We start from the raw sequence: 22,033 nt of genomic DNA on the forward strand, positions 1-22,033 counted from the left end.
TGGTCTGACTCAGGTCAAGCCCAAGTCATCCCCCGACTTGTCACCAACACAAAGACCAAACCCTGCCCATAATAGGCAAAGAGAGCCATTGCAGACAACTGGACTCAAGGAAAAAGCAGCTCAGCCAAAACAGTAGGATATATACAAGACACATAACAGACACACCTGAAGTGCCAGGTTCTGGTGAAGAGGGGACACTGGACTCTTTGTTTATGGAGGTAAGACTCTTACTGTAAACTTAAAACACTACAGGCCCTGATTTTCCTAGGGCCACTGCTTTCAAAAGCAGGAGACATAGCTGGCTTTCCTAACACACAGAAACATACACAATTGCACAAAATGAGCAGATAGGAATATGTTCCAAAGACAACACAACCTATTAAGATAGCTTAATGATATGTAGACAATCTGCCTAATGAAGAATTTAAAGTAATGTTTATAGATATTCACTAGACTTAAGGACCTCAATGAGACACTAGAAAGAACCAGAGATGAAGAACTCAACTAAAATTAAGAATACACCAGAGGAAAAAAATGGACTAGAAGAAGCCTAACAGATCAGCAACCTGAAGAACAGTGATGGAAAGCAATCATGATTTACAGGAGAGAAAATGAAAATAGATTAAGAGAACTCAGCAAGACCACCACCAAGCCTAGTAACATTCACATTATAGGTAGCCCAGGAGGACACTAGAGAAAAGGGGGCAATTTTCTTCCCCAATCTAGGGAAGAAAACAAATCCAGACACAGGAGGCACCGAGATCCCATCCACCCAAGGAGGTTCACACCAAGACACATTAAAATAGCAACAAGTACTGATAGAAATTTAAGAAAAAAAAAAAAAAAGTTACATAGAAGGGAAATCCTGTAAGCTATTAGAGGATTTTTCTGCAGAAACTTTGAAATTATCATGCCACTCCCTTTGGGTCTGCAAAGTGTTGGAAAAAAAAAAAGTGCCACCAAGAATACTGTATGAAGAATTTAAAACAGATAAATAAAACTAGTTTCCCCAAACAAAATTAGTATTCATGATTATTAAACTAGTCCTATATGAAATGTTAAAGTGTAGTCTGAGTGTAAAGGAAAGACAGTAAGTAGGAGTAAGGCAAGTAGGAAGCACAAAAATAGCAAAATCAAGTATATCTAAAAATGAACCAAGAGATTTACAAAATAAAAGATGTAAAGTAGGACACCATATACCTAAAATGTGGTTGGGGGTAAAGTGTTTTCTGAATGGATTCAAATTTAAGTGACCATCAACTAAATATAGATGGCTATATGCAGGAGAGATTTATATAAACCTAATGGTAACCAAAAATCAAAAACCAATGACATGTAAAAGAGTAATCCAAAAAGATCAAAGCCAGCAGTCATAAAAAGAGAGAAGGAACAGAACTACAAAAATCATAAAACAAGTAACAAAATGGCAATACTTACCTATCAATTACTTTGAATGTAAATGGATTAATGTTGCAATTGAAAGACCTGGAGTGGCTGAATAGAAAAGCAAGACTCATGTATATGCTGCCAATGAGAGACTCATTTCAGACCTATAAGCACATGCAAATGGAAAGTGAAGGAAAAGAAAAATATTTGTCATGCAAATGAAAGAGAAAAGAAAGCCAGGACAGCAATACTTATATTGGACAAAATAGACTTTAAAGATTTTAAGGTGGGGGGGCAGGGAGAGGGGGAGAGAGACTCTCAAATGACTCCCTGCTTAGCACAGAAGCCCGACATGGGGCTTGATCTCATGACCCTGAGATCATGAGCCGAAATCAAGAGTCAGACGCTCAACTGACTGAGCCACCCAGGTGCCCTGATAAAATAGACTTTTAAACAAAGACTGTAACAAGAAACAAAGACTACCTGATCATAAAGGGAACATTTGAGCAACATATAACAAACCTAAGTATTTATGCACCCAACATGGAAGCACCTAAATACATGAAGCAGCTAATAACATAAGACATCAATAATAAAATAGGGGATTTTTAAAACTCCACTTACATCAGTGGACACATCATCCAAAGTCAACAAGGCAACGTGACCTTTAGTGACACATTGGACCAGATGGATCTAATACATTCAGTACATTCCATCTTATAACAGAATACACGTTCATCAAGGACTCATGGAACATTCTCTAACTTACCACATATTAGGCCACAAAACAAGTCTCCACAGATTGAAGTCATACCATGCATGCATCTTCAACCATAACACTATGAAACAAAAAAAAACAGCTACAAGAAAATATCTGGAAAGAACACAAATACATGGAGTTTCAACATAAAATGAAATGTAAAAATACATTGAGACGAATGAAACAATGATCCAAAAATCTTTGGGATGCAGCAAGAGTGGCTTTGAGAAGTTTATAGCAATATAGGCTTACCTCAAGGAAAAAAAAATCTTGACCTAACCTTACACTTCACTGAGCTAGAAAAGAGAAACTGAAAACCAGTAAAGGAAACAATGATTAGAGCAGAAATAGAAACAAAACAAAACAAAACAAAAAAAAAACAAAACAAACAAAATAAAACCAGGAGCCGATTCTTTAAAAGAACAAAATTGGTACACCTTAAGGCAGAGTCAAAAAACAAAACAGGACTCGGTCAGCAATGAAAGTGAGGACTAACAGGTGACACCACAAATACAAAGAATATTATGAAAATTTATATGCCAATAAATTGGACAACCTGGAAGCAATAAATGGCTAGATACAACCTTCCCAAACTGAATCAGGAATAAAAAAAATGTACAGACTGTTTACCAGAATGAAATTTTATCAGTAATCAAAAAATTCTCAAACAGAAGTTCAGGAACAGAAGGCTTCACATGTGAATTTTACTGAACACTTGAAGAGTTAATACCTATTCTTAAACTATTCCAAATAAAAATACAAGAGGAAGGAAAGCTTCCAAATTCATTCTACAAGCCATTACCCTGATACCAAAACCAGATAAGGACACCACGGGGGGGGGAAAAAAAAGCTACAGGCCAATCTCTCATGTATATAGATGCTAAAATCCTTAAAGTATTAGCAAACCAAATCCAACAATACATTAAAAAATAATTATACACCAGGATCAAGTGGGATTTATTATTGCAATGCAAGTGTGTTTCAATATTCACAAAATAATCAATGTTCTACATCACATCAGTAAGAGAAAGGATAAACATTTCAGTAGATGCAGAGAAAGCATCTGACAGAGGACATCTACTCATGTTAAAAACCTTCAACAAAGTAGGTTTAGGGGGAACGTTACCTCAACATAATAAAGGCCACCTACGAAAAACTCACAGCTAAGATCATCCTAACTGGGGGAAAAACAGAGCCTTTCTACTAAGATCAGGAACGAGACAAGAATGTCCACTCTCACCAGTTACATTCAATATAGTACAGACAGTTTTAGTCACAACAATCAGACAAAAGAAACAAAACATATTCAAATTGGTAAGAAATACAACTTCTACTATCTGCAGATGACATACTATATATATGTATACACACACACACACACACACACACACACACACACACACAGACTCCAACAATCAGTAAATAAACTAAAGTTGCTGGATTAAAAAAAAAATCAATATACAGGGACACCTGGGTGGCTCTATCAGTTAAGTATCTGCCTTCAGTTCAGATCATGATCCCAGGGTCCGGGGATTGAGCCCAGCATCGGGGCCCCTGCTCAGCGGGGAGCCTGCTTCTCCCTCTACCTATTGCTCCCCCTGCTTGTGTGCACTCTGACAAAAAAAAAAATCAATATACAGAAATCCATTGCATTTCTATACACTAATAATGTAGAATTGAGAACAATCCCATTTACAACTGCACCAAAAATAAAATACCAAGAAATACACTTAACCAAGGAGGTGAAAGACCTGTACTCTGCAATCTATAAAACATCGAAGAAATTAATGTCCACAGAAATAAATGAAAAGATATTCCATGCTCAAGGATTGGGCAGAGCAATATTGTTAAGATGTCTATACCACCTAAAGCAGTCTACAGATTTAATGCAGTCCCTCTCAAAATGCCAAGGGCATTTTTCACATAACTAGAACAATCCTAACATTTGTATGGAACCACAAATGACCTCCAACAGCCAAAACAAACTTGAAAAACAAAATGGGAGGTATCATAATCCCAGATTTCAAGATACACTACACAAAGTAGTAATCAAAAGACAGAATGGCACTGGCACATAAAGATCAATTCAAGAGAATAGAAAACACAGAAGCCCACATTTTATAAGGTCAATTAATCTTAGACAAGGCAGTAAAGAATATAAAATGGGAAAAAGACTGTTCAAATTGTGTTGGGAAAATTGGACAGCCACATGCAAAACAACAAAAGCCAAAATCCATAACCCACCCCCCACCTGACACACACACACACCAAAAAAAAAAAAAAAACCTGATCACATTCTTACAGCATATACAAAAAAATTCAAAATGGATTAAAGACCTAAATGTGAGACCAAAAACCATAAAAGTCCTAGAAGAGAACACAGGCATTAACTTGTTTGACATTGGCTGTAGCAACTTCTTTCTAGATAGGTCTCCTGAGGCAAAGGAAACAAAAGCAAAAAAACTATTGGGACTTACGTAAAAATAAAAAGCTTTTGCACAGCCAGGGAAGCCAACAACAGTACCACTAACCCCCTCCCCACAGTAATCCAATGAAAACTATGAAGACCTGAACAGACATTTCTCCAAAGACATACAGGCAGGCAAAAGACACATGGTTTATGCTGAACACCCCTAATCAGAGAAGTGCAAATCCAAACCACAATGAGCTATCACCTCACATCTGTTGGAATGGCTAAAATCAACACAAGAAAACTATTGGCAAGGATGTGGAGAAAAGGGAACACCCGGTGCACCTTGATGGGAATTCAAACTGGTACAGCCCCTGTGGAAAACGGTATGGGTCCCTCAAAATATTAAAAATTGAATTACTGCATGATCCAGTAATTCTGCTACTGGGTATTTACCCAAAGAATATGAACACACTAATTTGAAAAGATCTATGCTCCCCTATGTTTACTGCATTATTTACAAGAGCTAAATTGCAGAAGCAATGCTAGTGTCCACAGATCGATGGATAAAGATATGGTAGGTACACATACAGTGGAATATTCCATTATAAACAGAATGAAATCTTGCCACTTGCAACATGGAATGACCTAGAGGGTATAATGCTAATTGAAGTCAAAAACAGATGCCAGATGATTTCCTATGTGGAATTTAACAACAACAAAAACACCCCCCAACAGACTTAACTATAGAGAACAAACTGATCCTTCCTGCTAGAAGGAGGTGGTGGGGGGATCAAGGGGAGACTCACCATGGAGAGCACTGAGTAACATGCAGAAGTGTGGAATCACTACATCGTACACTGAAATATAATACTGTATGTGAGCAATGCTGGAATTAGTATTAAAAGGACAGACTAAAGTACATAACGTAGCCTCTTTCGATAACCAGTTGGGAAGCAAAACAAAACAAAACAAAATGTTCAAAGGACTTCTTTAAATGGAAGAGAAATGGCCATAATTCAGCATAAGAAAAAGGAACAAAAAGAAACATGACAACATACATAAAATGTGGAGAAGGAGTAAAAGGGCAAGAGAAGGGGGGGAGAACTTTTTCAGCATATTTGAACTTAAACAACTTAATATGGACTGCTGTTTACTTCAGATATTCTCTATGAACCTCATAGTAGCCATGACCCAAAAACCTATGATACACAATAGAGAAAGCCAAACAAAACAGAATACTTATTAATCACAAAGAGCAAGAGAAGGAACAGTCAGAAAACATTTTTAAAAATGGCAATAAGTACATACCTATCCGTAATTACTTCAAATGGAAAGGATTTAAATGCTCTTAAAAAAAAAGTGGTAGTGTGGGGAAAAAATAAGACTCCTCCATATGCTGCCTACAAGAGACTCACCTCAGACCTAATGACCCATACACCAGGTGAAGGGATGGAAAAACATTTTCCATGCTCATGGCAGTGGGGCAAAATAAGCTGAAGTAGCAATACTCTTATTAGGCAAAGTAGACTTTAAAACAAAGACCAACAGGAGATGAAGAAGGGCAATTTGTAATGTTAAAAAGAATAATCCAACAAGGGGATAGGACCATTGTAAATACCCACTCAACACTGGAGCACCTAAATATGTAAGTAAATATTAACAAACTGATGGTAGTGCAGTAGTTGGGGCCTTTAACACTCTACTCATACCAGTGGATAGATCATCCAGACAAAAATCAATAAGGAAATAGTATCTTTGAATGACACATTGGACCTGAGGGAAATGACATATATACAGAATATTCCATCCAAAATTAGAATCCACATTCTTTAAGTCCACATAGAATATTCTCCAGAATAGATTACTTATGAGGCCATAAAACAAGCCTCAAATTTAAAATTGAAATCATACCATGCATCTTTTCCAACCACGACTGTAAGAAACTGGAAATAATAAAAAACCTGGAAAAACATGTGGAGACAAAAGACTCTAAACAACCAATGTGTTGCTGAAGCAATCAAATAAGAGATCAAATATACATGGAGGCAAATGAAAGTGGAAACAATGTTTCCAAATCTCTGGGACACAATGAAAGCAATTGTAAGGGGGAAGTGGATAGCAATATAGGCCTACCTCAAGAAAACACAATCTAACCCTATGACTAAAGCAACCAGAAAAAATTCAAAGCCCAAGGTATGAGCAAAAGGAAGATCAGAGCAGAAATAAATGGTGTGGAGACTAAAAATATTTAAAAAGTGATGAAACCAAGAGCTGATCATTTGAAAAGATAATATTGATAAACCCTTAACCAGACTCAAGAGAAAGGACCAAATAGAACCAGAAATGAGAACTGACACCACAGAAATACAGAGGATTATAAAGGAAATTCTATGAACCATTATATGCTAACATAGCTGGCAACCTAGAATAGATAAATTCCTAGAAATAGTTTCCAAAACTGAACTGGGAAGAAATAGAAAATCTGAACAGACTAATTACAAGTAATGAAATTGAGTCAGTCATCAAAAAGCTACCAGAAAATAAAAGTCCAGGACCAGATGGATTCACAAATTCTAACTTTTAAATAGTTAATACTTATTCTCCAACTATTCCAAAAATTAAGAGGAAGGCAGGCTTCCAAATACATTCTGAGGCCAGCATTACCCTGATACCAAAACCAAAGACACCACACACATAATACTACAGGACAGTATCATTGATGAACATACATGCAATAATCTTCAATATTAGCAAAATGCCTCAAAAAATAAATGAAAAAGATCATTCCCCACAGGCAGGTAGGATTTGTTCTCAGGATGCAAGAGCGGTTCATTAGTCACAAATCAACACCATAAACCACATCAAAATGAAGGATAAAAATCCTATCATCTCAACAGAGGAAGAAAAACATTTGACAAGATTCAACATCCATTAGTGATAAAAATTTTCAACACAAATGGTGTTAGAAGACACCTACTTCAACATAATAAAACATCACATATGAAAACCACACTTCTAACTTTATCCTCACTGGTGAAAAACAGCTTTCCCCCTAAGATCAGGAATAAGCAAGGATCCATTCTCAACACTTATTCCACATAGTACTCCAAATCCTAGGCATAGCAATCAAACAAGAAATAAAAATAAGTATTCATATTGGTAAAAACTTCACTATTTGCAGGTGACATGATACACAGAAAATCCTACAGATTCAACCAAAAAACTACTAGAATAAACATGTTCAATAAAATGGTAGGATGTAAAATACCCAGGAATGGATAGCATTTCTGTACACTAACAATGAAATTGCAGAAATCACCTTTTATAATTGCATCAAAAATGAAATACCTAGGAATAAATCTAACCAAAGAGGTAAAAAACCTATACCCTGAAACCAAAGAACACCGACAAAAGAGATGGATAACACAAACAAATGGAAAGATATTCCATGTTCATATATTGGAAGAACACTGTCAAAATGTCTATTACCCAAAGCAATCTATAGATTTGCTTCAATGCCTGTCAAAGTACCAGCAACAGTTTTCAGAAAACAAATACTGAAACGTGTATGGAACCACAGAAGACCCTATATAGCCAAAGTAATCCTGAGAAACAAGAACAAACCTGGAGGTATCACAATTCCAGATTTCAAGATACACTACCCAAAGCCGTAGTAATCCACACAGTATGACACTGGCACAAAAATAGACACACAGATCGATGGAATAGAGAACCCAGAAATAAATCTTCATTTATTTTGTCAATTAATCTTTAACAAAGGAGGCAAGAATATGCCATGGGAAGTCTTTTCAACAAATGGTGCTGGGAAAACTGATAGCCACATGCAAAATGGAACTGGACCACATTCTTACACCATACACAAGAGCTCAAAATGGATTCAAGACCTAAATGTGAGACCTAAAACCAGAAAAATCCTAGAAGGGAGCACATGCAGTGATTTCTCTGACATCAGCCATAACAAATTTTTCTAGATATGCCTCCTAAAGAAAAGCAAAAATAATTTGGACTACATCAAAACAAAAAATTTCTGCACAAAGGAAACAAAACTAAAAGAATGTGCTAAATGGGAAAAGATATTTGCAAATGACATATCCAATGAAGGGTTAATATCCTCAATATATGAACAGCTTCTATAAACCAACACCAACAAACTTCAAATAACCCAATTAAAAAAATGGCCAGAACACATGAACAAACATTTCTCCAAAGACAGATGGCCAGACATGAAAACATGCTCAACATCACTCATCAGGGAAATGAAAATCAAAACTACAATGAGCTATCACCTCACCTGTCAGAATGGGTAAAATCAACACTAGAATTAAGGATTGGTCAGGATGCAGAGAAAGGGGAACTCTTTGTGCACAGTTGGTGGGAACAAACTGGTGTAGTCACTCTGGAAAACAGTATGGAGATTCCGCAAATTAAAAATAGAGCTACCCTATGATTTTTTTTTTTTTTTGGTTTATAAAATGTAATTTTATGTTACTCTGTTACATAGGGCATAACATTTCCACAAGGCTTTTTTAGGGCTACAGTCAATGATTAGCAACCCACAATAGTGGTCCAACTCTCTACATGACAATCACTAGACAAACTGGACACCCTCTCATATGTGCTCAAATCTGCATGGAAAAGTACTAACGTTTTAGACTTGGACTTGTATACTTTATCTCCCCTTTCTAGCGTAGTAAGAAATGACACACACCTTAATTTGCCAAAAGCAATACTTGTGTTCTGGCAGCAACATACTTCTTCTATTACATAGTAAAGTGAATACCAGAACTACAAAGGCAGGAGGTGTAAGTGAATTTCAAAGGCAGGAGGTGTAAGTGAATTTTTATTGGGAAGGGAAATTGTCAACTTAAACAGCAACAAATGAAGAATGAATAAGGAAACTTCCTGTTGTCACAGATATACAAGACCTCCATCATATATGATACAGGAGGCATTTCAATTTGTGACCTCCAGCACAGAAATGCCAAATGCTTTTCCATTCAATCGAATACTTCTAGATTCCTACCAAAAAGGAATACATTAAGGCAAGGAAAAGTTGCTTACTGAAAGGAAACCCCTGAAGAATAAGGGAGGGAATGTAGAAATTAAGAGGTTATGTAGAACACTTTGGAAATTGTAATGATTACATTTTCATATCTTCACAGTAATACAAAACAGTCACTTGCAGAACTGGTTCAGATTACTTCAATACCAGATACATTTTTAGTCCTCTAAATGTTTGGAAGTTACTTATGTTTATATGAAATGAAGCTATTAATACTTTTGTACAGCAGTAACTGCACACCAGGAAAGCCAAGACAAATCAAGGAATGGAGTTTTCCCAAAGCTGTGGTGTGAAGACTATAAACAGTTGATTCCATACACAAGAATGGGTTTCTTTGCTATAGGAAATCCAAATAGAATAAGGAATGGAAAGGAGTAAAAAGATTTGAGGGGAAGAAGGATGACCACCCTGTATGCGTTTAGTTTTCTGCCCCTTCTGCTGCATCACATTCTTCTCCTGCACTGTCTGATGTCCATAATGTTAGGTGGTCTCTAAGCAACTGCATGACGAGGATGCTGTCTTTGTAGGAGTCTTCATTCAGGGTAAAGCCAAAAGCCGTGGGACTCACACCGCGGAGACGTGAAGGCCGTCCGCTTGCCTCCTCCGGATCCAGGTCGGTGCTCGCCCTCCTCTCCGCGTCCCCATGGAGAAGACGGAGCTGATCCAGAAGGCGAAGCTGGCCGAACAGGCCGAACGCTAGGACATGGCCACCTGCATGAAGGCTGTGACCGAGCAGGGCCCCGAGCTGTCCAACGAGGAGCGCAACCTGCTCTCGGTGGCCTACAAAAACGTGGTCGGGGGCCGCAGGTCCGCCTGGAGGGTCATCTCAAGTATCGAGCAGAAAACCGACACCTCAGACAAGAAGTTGCAGCTGATTAAGGATTATCATGAGAAAGTGGAGTCTGAGCTGAGGTCCATCTGCACCACGGTGCTGGAATTGTTGGATAAGTATTTAATAGCCAATGCAACTAATCCAGAGAATAAGGTCTTCTATCTTAAAATGAAGGGAGATTACTTCCCATACCTTGCTGAAATTGCATGTGGTGATTATCGAAAACAAATGATAGGTAATTCCCAAAGAGCTTACCAAGAGACTTTGGATATAAGCAAGAAAGAGATACAACCCCCACACCCAATCCGCCTGGGGCTGGCTCTTAACTTTTCTGTATTTTACTATGAGATCCTTAACCCAGAGCTTGCCTGCACACTGGCTAAAACACCTTTTCATGAGGCCATTGCAGAACTACCCTGTGATCTAATAACTTCAATACTGGGTATTACCCAAAGAATATGAAAACACTAATTCTAAAAGATATAGGTACCCCCATTCTTATTACAGTATTTACAGTAGCCCAGATATAGAAGCAGCCTAACTGTCCAACAGATGATGATGTATATTGACAATGGAATATTACTCAGCCATAAAAGCATGAAATCTTGGCATTTCCAACAGGGAGGGCTCTAGAGGATATAATGCTAAATAAAGACAAATACCATGATTTCAGTCATGTGAGATTTAACAAAATAAAACTCAACTATAAAAATTGATAGTTATCAGAGTAGAGGTAGGGGGTGAAATTCGTGAAGGGCATTAAGAGGACACTCATGAGCACTGAGCAATGTACAGAATTGATTCATTCACTATATTGTACACTTGAAACTAAACACTATGTTAACTATACTCAAATCACAGAAAAGGATAAAAACCCTATCTCAAGAGATGAAGTGACAAAAATTCATCAATTCATGAGATAACCCATTGTGTTGAGTTTTAGAGGGAACTTAGTATAATAAAGTCCATATTTAACAAGTAATTATCCTACTCAATTGGGGCAACAAAGCTCTTATTCTGAGATGAAAAAGGATGTCCATAGTCCTTTTTATTCAACATGATACTGAAGTCCTAGACGCAGCAATCAAACAAAAAAAAAAAAAAGCACGCAAATTAGAAAGGAAAAAGTGAAACTATTTGCAGATGACAGGATAGTATGTACAGAAAACTTTAAAGACACCGAAGAACTGTCAGAACCAGTAAATTCAGTTAAGTTTCAAGGATACTAACATGCTCAATCTGCCATGTTTTTGTACACTGAGAAGATAGAACAATTCCATTTACAATTGAACCAAAATATACCTGGGAATAAACTTAACCAAGGTGGTGAAAGACATGTACTCTCAAAATTAAGACATTGTTCAAAAAAATTGAATACATATGGGAAGATACATCATGCTCATGGGTTGGAAGAATATTGCTAAAATGTCTACTTCCCCAAGCAATCTACAGATTCAATGCAATCCCTATCAAAATACCAGTAGTGGGGCACCTGGGTGGCTCAGTCAGTTAAGCATCTGCTTTCAGCTCAGGTCATAATCCCAGGGTCCCGGGATCAAGCCCCTGCTCAGCATGGGAAGCTTCTTCTCCCTCTCCCACTCCCCCTGCTTGCTTTCTCTCTCTCTCCTGTCAAATAATAAAATCTTAAAAAAATACTAGTACTTTTCATAGAAGAATCCTAAAGTTTTCTGTGGAACCACAAAAGGCCTTTAACTGTCAAAGCCGTCCTGAGAAACCATACTGGAAGTGTTAATCCCAGATTTTAAACTACACTATGAAGCTATAACAGTATGGTACTGACAGAAAAATAGACACACATAAATGTAACAGAAGAGAGCCCAGAAATCTATTTTAATGGTCAATTAATCTACAACACAAGAGGCGAAAGTATATAATGGGGAAAATACTGTCTTTTCACTAGGTGCTGAGACAACAGCTACATGCAGATGAAGCTGGACCATGTTCTTACATTACACACAACTCAAAATGGACTGAAGACCTAAGAATGGAAACCATAAAAATCCTAAGAGAAAACATAAGTGATCTCTTGGACATTGGCCTTAGCAACATTTTTCTGGATAGGTTTCCTCAGGCAAGGGAAAGCAGGAAAAAAAAAAAAAAACTAATGGGACTACATCAATCTAAAAACTTTGCACAGTGAAGGAAAACAATTCATAGGATGACTACTCAATGGGAGAAGATACTTGCAAATGATATATCTGATAAGGGGCTAATATCCAAAACACACAAAGAATTCAGCTAACACCAAATAAATACAATCCAATTAAAAAATTGGCAGAGAACCTGAATAGACCTTTTTCCAAAGACGACCTCCAGATGGCCAACAGACCCATGAAAGGATGCTCAACATCACTCATCATCAGGGAAAATGCAAATCAGAACCACAATGAAATATCACCTCCTACCAGTGAGAATGCTTAATATCAAGAAGAACATAATGAGTGTTAAAGATGTGGAGAAAGAGGACCCCTTGTGCACTGTTGGTGGGAATGTAAACTGGTGCAGCCACTGTGGAAACCAGCGGAAGTTTCTTTCAAAGACAGAATTACCGTGTGATTCAGTTATCCCACTACTATTTACGAAAAGGAAACTAGTTCAAGAAAACACATGCACCCCTATGTTTATAGCAGCATTATTTACAACAACCAAGGTACAGAAACAACCCAAGTGCCCATCGAATGAGGAGTGATATATGTATACAATGCAATATTACTCAGCGCTCAGGAGACCTTGCCATTTTTAACAAAATGGATGGACCTAGAGAGTATTATGCTAAGTGCAGTCAGAAAGACAAATACCATAATTTCATTTATGTACAATCTAGGAAACAAAAACATTCATACATACAGAGAACTGATGGCTGCCACAGGGGAGGGGAGTGCAGAATGGGTGAAAGGGATTAAGAGTATGACTTCCTGTTGTTAAGTCCCAGGGATGGGAAGTACAGCATAGGTAATACAGTCGGTAATGCTTTGGTGAGCATTCTGTAATGTTTACAGTTGTTTAATCACTGTCCATCAGCTACAGTTACAGAAAGGGCAGGTATGTTTGTTATACAGACTGTCTTTTCTTTCTCTAATACACAGATCAATATTTCCATGAAAATCAAGGAATCTGTCAGAATCAGACTAGTGCCTGTTAAGTAGGTTTAATGTTCGTTACCAGCAAGACATTTCCCATAAGAAAGCATGAGAAAACTTTTTTTAATTTTTTATTGTTATGTTAATCACCATACATCATTAGCTTTTGATGTAGTGTTCCATGATTCATTGTTTGTGCATAACACCCAGTGGTCCATGCAGAATGTGCCCTCTTTAATACCCATCACCAGGCTAACTCATCCCCCCACCCCCCTCCCCTCTAGAACCCTCAGTTGGTTTTTCAGAGTCCATCATCTCTCATGGTTCGTCTCCCCCCTCCGATTTACTCGCCTTCATTTTCCCCTCCTTTTTTTTTTTTTTTAACATATATTGCATTATTTGTTTCAGAAGTACAGATCTGTGATTCAACAGTCTTGCACAATTCACAGCGCTCACCATAGCACATAACCTCCCCAATGTCTATCACCCAGCCACCCCATCCCTCCCACCCCCCAACACTCAGCAACACTCAGTTTGTTTCCTGAGATTAAGAATTCCTCATATCAGTGAGGTCATATGATACATGTCTTTCTCTGATTGACTTATTTCACTCAGCGTTAACACCCTCCAGTTCCATCCACATTGGTGCAAATGGCAAGATCTCATTCCTTTTGATGGTTGCATAATATTCCATTGTGTTTATATACCACTTCTTCTTTATCCATTCATCTGTTGATGGACATCTTGACTCTTTCCACAGTTTGGCTATTGAGGACATTGCTGCTATAAACATTGGGGTGCACGTACCCCTTCGGATCCCTACATTTGTATCTTTGGGGTAAATACCCAGTAGTGCAATTGCTGGATCATATGGGAGCCCTATTTTCAACTGTTTGAGGAACCTCCATACTGTTTTCCAGAGGGGTTGCACCAGCTTGCATTCCCACCAACAGTGTAGGAGGGTTCCCCTTTCTCCACATCCTCGCCAACATCTGTCATTTCCTGACTTGTTAATTTTAGCCATTCTGACGGGTGTGAGGTGGTATCTCATGGAGGTTTTGATTTGGATTTCCCTGATGCCGAGTGAGGTTGAGCACTTTTTCATGTGTCTCTTGGCCATTTGGATGTCTTCTTTGGAAAAATGTCTGTTCATGTCTTCTGCCCATTTCTTGATCGGATTATTTGTTCTTTAGCTGTTGAGTTTGATAAGTTCTTTATAGATTTTGGATACTAGCCCTTTTTCTGATATGTCATTTGCAAATATTTTCTCCCATTCTGTCAGTTCTCTTTTGGTTTTGCGGACTGTTTCTTTTGCTGTGCAAAAGCTTTTTATCTTGATGAAATCCCAAGAGTTCATTTTTGCCCGTTTCCCTTGCCTTTGGCGATGTTTCTAGGAAGAAGTTGCTGCGGCTGAGGTCGAAGAGGTTGCTCCCTGTGTTCTCCTGTAGGATTTTGATGGACTCCTGTCTCGCATTTAGGTCTTTCAACTATTTGGAGTCTATTTTTGTGTGTGGTGTAAGGAAATGGTCCAGTTTCATTCTTCTGCATGTGGCTGTCCAATTTTCCCAACACCATTTGTTGAAGAGACTGTCTTTTTGCCATTGGACATTCTTTCCTGCTTTGTCAAAGATGAGTTGACCATAGAGTTGAGGGTCCATTTCTGGGCTCTCTATTCTGTTCCATTGATCTATGTGTCTGTTTTTGTGCCAGTACCGTACTATCTTGATGATGACAGCTTTGTAATACAGCTGGAAGTCCGGAATTGTGATGCCACTGGCTTTGCTTTTCTTTTTCAACATTCCTCTGGCTATTCGGGGTCTCTTCTGGTTCCATACAAATTTTAGGATTATTTGTTCCATTTCTTTGAAAAAAGTGGATGGTATTTTGATGGGGATTGCATTGAATGTGTAGATTGCCCTAGGTAGCATTGACATCTTCACAATGTATGTTCTTCCAATCCATGAGCATGGAATGTTTTTCCATTTCTTTGTGTCTTCTTCAATTTCTTTCATAAATATTTTATGGTTTTCTGAGTACAGATCCTTTGCCTCCTTGGTTAAATTTATTCCTACGTATCTTATGGCTTTGGGTGCAATTGTAAATGGGATCGACTCCTTAAATTGTCTCTCTTCTGTATTGTTGGTGTATAGGAATGCCACTGATTTCTGTGCACTGATTTTATATCCTGCTACTTGACTGAATTCCTGTATGAGTTCTAGCAGTTTTGGGGTGGAGTCTTTTGGGTTTTCCACATACAGTTTCAAACCACCTGCAAAGAGTGAGAGTTTGACTTCCTCTTTGCCGATTTGGATGCCTTTGATTTCTTTTTGTTGTCTGATTACTGTGGCTAGGACTTCTAATACTATGTTGAATAGCAGTGGTGAGAGTGGACATCCCTGCCGCGTTCCCGACCTTAGGGGAAAAGCTCTCAGCTTTTCCCCATTGAGAATGATATTCGCTGTAGGTTTTTCATAGATGGCTTTTATGATATTGAGGTATGTACCCTCTGTCCCTATATATGAAGAGTTTAGATCAAGAAAGGATGCTGTACTTTGTCAAATGCTTTTTCTGCATCTATTGAGAGGATCATATGATTCTTGTTCTTTCTTTTGTTAATGTATTGTATCACGTTGATTGATTTGTGGATGTTGAACCAACCTTGCAGCTCAGGGATAAATCCCACTTGGTCATGGTGAATAATCCTTTTAATGTACTGTTGGATCCTATTGGCTAGTATTTTGGTGAGAATTTTTGCATCCATGTTCATCAAGGATATTGGTCTGTAATCTCTTTTTTGATGGGGTCTTTGTCTGGTTTTGGGATCAAGGTAATGCTGGCCTCATAAAATGAGTTTGGATTTTTTCCATTTCTATTTTTTGGAACAGTTTCAGGAGAATAGGTATTAATTCTTCTTTAAATGTCTGATAGAATTCCCCTGGGAAGCCATCTGGCCCTGGGCTTTTGTTTCTTGGGAGATTTTTGATGACTGTTTCAATTTCCTTAGTGGTTATAGGTCTGTTCACGTTTTCTATTTCTTCCTGGTTCAATTTTGGTAGTTGATACATTTCTAGGAATTCATCCATTCCTTCCAGGTTATCTAATTTGCTGGCATAGAGTTGCTCATAATATGTTCTTATAATTGTTTGTATTTGTTTGGTGTTGGTTGTGATCTCTCCTCTTTCATTCATGATTTTGTGGATTTGGGTCATTTCTCTTTTCTTTTTGATAAGTCTGGCCAGGGGTTTAGCAATCTTGTTAATTCTTTCAAAGAACCAGCTCCTAGTTTCGTTGATCTGTTCTACTGTTCTTTTGGTTTCTAGTTCATTGATTTCTGCTCTGATCTTTATGATTTCTCTTCTCCTGCTGGGTTTAGGCTTTATTTGCTGTTTTTTCTCTAGCTCCTTTAGGTGTAGGGTTAGGTGTTGTATTTGAGACCTTTCTTGTTTCTTGAGAAAGGCTTGTATTGCTATATACTTTCCTCTCAGGACTGCCTTTGCTGTATCCCAAAGATTTTGAACAGTTTTCATTTTCATTGGTTTCCATGAATTTTTTTAATTCTTCTTTAATTTCCTGGTTGACCCATTCTTTCTTTAGTAGGATGCTCTTTAGCCCCCATGTATTTGAGTTCTTTCCGACTTTCCTCTTGTGATTGAGTTCTAGTTTCAAAGCATTGTGGTCTGAAAATATGCAGGGAATGATCCCAATCTTTTGGTACTGGTTGAGATCTGATTTGTGACCTAGGATGTGATCACTTCTGGAGAATGTTCCATGGGCACTGAGAAGAATGTGTATTCTGTTGCTTTGGGATGGAATGTTCTGAATATGTCTGTGAAGTCCATTTGGTCCAGTGTGTCATTTAAAGTCTTTATTTCCTTGTTGAGCTTTTGCTTACATGATCTGTCCATTTCAGTCAGGGGGTGTTAAAGTCCCCCACTCTTTTTGTATTGTTGTCAATGTCTTTCCTTGATTTTGTTAATTTCCTTATAAAACTGGCTGCTCCCATGTTAGGGGCATAGATATTTACAACTGTTAGATCTTCTTGTTAGATAGACCCTTTAAGTAAGATATAGTGTCCTTCTTCATCTCTTATTACAGTCTTTGTTTTAAAATCTAATTTGTCTGATATAAGGATTGCCACCCCAGCTTTCTTTTGGTGTCCATTAGCATGGTAAATGGTTTTCCACCCCTTCACTTTCAATGTGGGGGTGTCTTTGGGTCCAAAATGAGTCTCTTGCAGACAGCATATTGATGGGTCTTGTTTTTTAATCCAATCTGACAGCCTGTGTCTTTCGATTGGGGCATTTAGCCCATTTACATTCAGGGTAACTATTGAAAGGTATGAATTTAGTGCCAATTTATGGCCTGTAAGGTGACTGTTACTGTATATTGTCTGTGTTCCTTCCTGATCTATGCTGCTTTTAGGCTCTCTCTTTGCTTAGAGGACCCCTTTCAATATTTCTTGGAGGGCTGGTTTTGTGTTTGCAAATTCCTTTAGTTTTTGTTTGTCCTGGAAGCTTTTTCTCTCTCCATTTTCAATGACAGCCTAGCTGGATATAGTATTCTTGGCTGCATATTTTTCTCATTTAGTGCTCTGAAGATATCATGCCAGTCCTTTCTGGCTTGCCAGGTCTCTGTGGATAGGTCTGTTGCCAATCTAATGTTTCTACCTTTGTAGGTTACATCTCTCTTCTCCCGAGCTGCTTTCAGGATTTTGTCTTTGTCTCTGAGACTTGTAAGTTTTACTCTTAGATGTCGGGGTGTTGATCTATTTTTACTGATTTTGAGAGGGGTTCTCTGTGCCTCCTGGATTTTGATGCCTGTTTCCTTCCCCACATTAGGGAAGTTCTCTGCTATAATTTGCTCCAATATACCTTCTGCCCCTCTCTCTTCTTCTTCTGGGATCCCAATTATTCTAATGTTGTTTCGTCTTATCATATCACTTATCTCTCGAATTCTGCCCTCGTGATCCTGTAGTTTTTCTTTTTCTCAGCCTCTGTATTTTCCATCATTTTGTCTTCTATATCACTGATTCTCTCTTCTGCCTCATTTATCCTAGCAGTTAGTGCCCCCATTTTTGATTGCACCTCATTTATAGCTTTTCTGATTTCGACTTGGTTAGATTTTAGTTCTTTTATTTCTCCAGAAAGGGTTTCTCTAATAACTTCCAGCGTGAGAAAACTTCTAATCCATAAGCAAGACATACAGACAGCCAAACACATGGAGGGATGCTCGAATCACAGTCAGGGAAATGCAAATTAAAACCACAATGAGTTATCTTCTAGCTATATGAATGGCTAGAATAAAAAGGAAACAGCAAGTGTTGGCAAGGATATAGAAAAGGGAACCCTTGTGCACCCTGGTGGAAATGTAGACTGGTGAGGCCACTGTGGAAAACAGCAGGGAGTTTCCTTGAAAAAGTAAACCTAGAATTACCATAGGATCCCGTTATTCCACTCCTGGGCATTTACCAAAAGGAAGGAAAACATTAATTTGGAAAGGCATACATACCCCTATGCTAACCACAATTGTTTACAATAGCAAAGATATGGAAATACAAGTGTCCATCCATTGAAGAAATTCATTCTATATGGATACATGTGATACATATATTCCAATATATCTGCCATAAGAAAGAATGCCATCTTACCATTTACAACATGGATAGACCTAGAAGGGATAATGTTAATTTAAATAAGTTAGAGACAAATACCATATGATTTCACTCATTTGTGGAATTTAAGAGAAAAAAAAGCGGGGGCAAACAAAAAGACCAGACTCACATACACAGAACTGGTGGTTGCCAGAGGGGAGGTACATGGGAAATGGGGGAAATGACAGGGTTTGAAAGTATACTTAACTTGAGCACGGAGAAATGCAGAAAATTGAACACTATATTAAAATTGAATTAGAAGAAAATACAAATGCATGAGAAAACTAAAAAACCAAAACTAGCCATGACAATGGTAAGCATAGAAAAACTGAAGAATGAAACGGAATAGCTCAGAAACTCTCCCACATGAGGACTTAATGTATGCCAGGGGTGTGGAGCTCCATTAGTGAAGGCTGAACGATCATGCTATTGGGATAGGACATTATCTACATGAAAACATTAAAATGAGTATCAGTTTCCAACCATTGTTATACGCAATGAACCATGGAACACTACATCAAAAACTAATGATGTACTGTATGGTGACTAAAATATAAAATGGCTGTCAGGTAAATTAAAGACTTATATGAAAGGGAAGTTTTAAATTAAAAATAGATTTTAACCCCATCTTGATACTGTGAAGATCCTCCATTCTCCCAGTGAAACATGAGGTACTAACCAGGGAAACGGATTTTCACACTTTTAAATAAATACTAACCTGAAGATAGTACATAGATCAGTACAGAAAAAAAGACCAAAAACAGAAGGCAATACCCACTTAAAACACATGAAGGAGTAACAAACAGGAGGCTGTTTAAGCTCCTATAATGGCCAGTTCAAAACAAACAGTAATATGCATTTTTAACTCTTCATTTGGCAAAAATAGAAAGCCAATTTATGTTCTTAAAAACTATTGGTGGATGAAATTTTGTGCAAAAGTCTCAAGCACTTGCAATCATCTCAAACTCAAACATGCACACATGGTGTGCCCCAGTAATGCCCCTCCCAAGCGAGAAGGTCCCACATGAGCAGAGAAGACGCTCAAGAACGTTCATGGCCACATGGCTGGTAACATTCCAAGACTGTACACAGGGAAAACCTCCATTGACAGAAAACTGATATGTGTGTTCACACAGTATTAGGCCTGGAAGTAAATGGGAGTACTATATGAGAGGATAAATCCTAGAATGCGGTGGAGTAGAAAAAATTCAGACCACACATAGCCCGTCCTTTACATAAGGTCAAAGGTGGAAGAACTAAATAGGATGTTCACACCTTGATAAAACTGAGAACAAAGGAAAGAAACAGAATCTGGGAAAGTGACTTCCCCTCCACATCAGACAAAATGGGTTTTGGAAGAAGCACACAGGTGCCTTAATGGTCTTGCTATCTTAACTTAGATGTTGAGTTTGTATGTATTTTTTGTTCTGGTTTTTATTATTTCTGGTTTTATTCTTCCTTCAAGTCTTTAGATTCCAGTTAACATACAGCATAACATTAGTTTTAGGTGTAGAATTTTGTTATTCACTTTGTAATTTTGTTTCAGAACTTATATAATGTACATTCTCATAAATGCATTCGTACATATTACATACATCAAGATTCTGTAAATTTATCAGTAATACTACCTTTTACTATTGGAGTAAAAACTAATTAGAGAAATAAGTTACTAAAGTACATTTTGGAGAATAGGTGATTGAAAGTAACCCCAACTGTATGTTAAGACAAAGTTCTATTAGTCTTGTTATAAATGATTTAGAAAGATCGAGATGCTAAGAAATGCTCTCATTAAAAAGTCTTCAAAGTGAACTAATCAAGTTCTACTACTAATCAACTACTCAAATTATGACAGGGATTGAAACCTTGACACAAATATGTTTTGACAGTAGTCAAGGGATTCAGAGTCAGTCTATAATTTAATCACATTTCAAGAAAGGAGTCACACCAGAAATACTCTTGCACAACACTGACGAGGTGACCAGTAAAAATAAGGGGATGCAAAACAGCACACCACAAGTGATCCAAATTTGATTCTGGGAAAGGAAATCAGCCTAACAAATTAAGATAACCCCAAGAAGTGCAGGAAATTCCTTATGTGCTTATGTAGATTTTTAATCTTATAATCCTGCAGCCCCTTGCAGAAGCTTAACCACCAGATGTTAGTCTGTAGCACACTAAAGCAAAGTACCTAAAATGCTTACCCAAGAACACCACACTACAACTCCTTTCTAACAATGCAAAACCACAATTTCAGAGGGCATGAGAATGCTGCTACAATCAGGCTACAGCCATTGTTTCATTTATCAAAATACCTTCTAGATTTGTTTAGGTGAAATTAGATACTAAACTAGGTATTTAGGAAAACTGAAATAATTCATATAATTGAAGGACTTTAGTACATCTGGAATTTTCCAATTCTAGTTGAAAAAAAACACAGTTTAACATTCCTTAGGATTTTTAAAATTTGTAAGTATTCAGACACCTTTTTCTTACGGCATTTTACTCCTTCAGCCTTACAAGGCAAAGACTAATACCTACAAAGGAATGTTATCCCATTTTACACACAAATGCATTAATATTCATACATGTGGGTACATGTAATTCTTAAATTCGTGTTCATGGATGTATGTACCGACTTAAAATTCTGGTAAACATCTACGGTGCACACATAATAGTTACCACTACAACTTAAACACCTAGTACTTTAAACATCAAGTTGCTTATTCAAAGCACACTTTAGGGTTAAGACAGGGGAAAGAAGTGTACTGTAAGAGCTCTTCTCCACAAATCTTGACTAAAGACATTTTA

At 37.7% G+C, this 22,033-nt stretch overlaps 1 pseudogene; it reads left to right on the top strand.

Annotated features, from left to right (window-relative positions):
* Nucleotides 1-10,276: 10,276 nt before the first annotated feature.
* LOC112810043 (14-3-3 protein theta pseudogene) lies at nucleotides 10,277-10,936 on the top strand (annotated as a pseudogene).
* Nucleotides 10,937-22,033: the final 11,097 nt, after the last annotated feature.

The sequence above is a fragment of the Callorhinus ursinus genome, unplaced genomic scaffold, assembly GCF_003265705.2.
Source record: "Callorhinus ursinus isolate GAN/ISIS: 27379988/994484 unplaced genomic scaffold, GSC_fseal_2.0 scaffold36, whole genome shotgun sequence".
In the NCBI taxonomy this organism is placed as follows: Eukaryota; Metazoa; Chordata; class Mammalia; order Carnivora; family Otariidae; genus Callorhinus; species Callorhinus ursinus.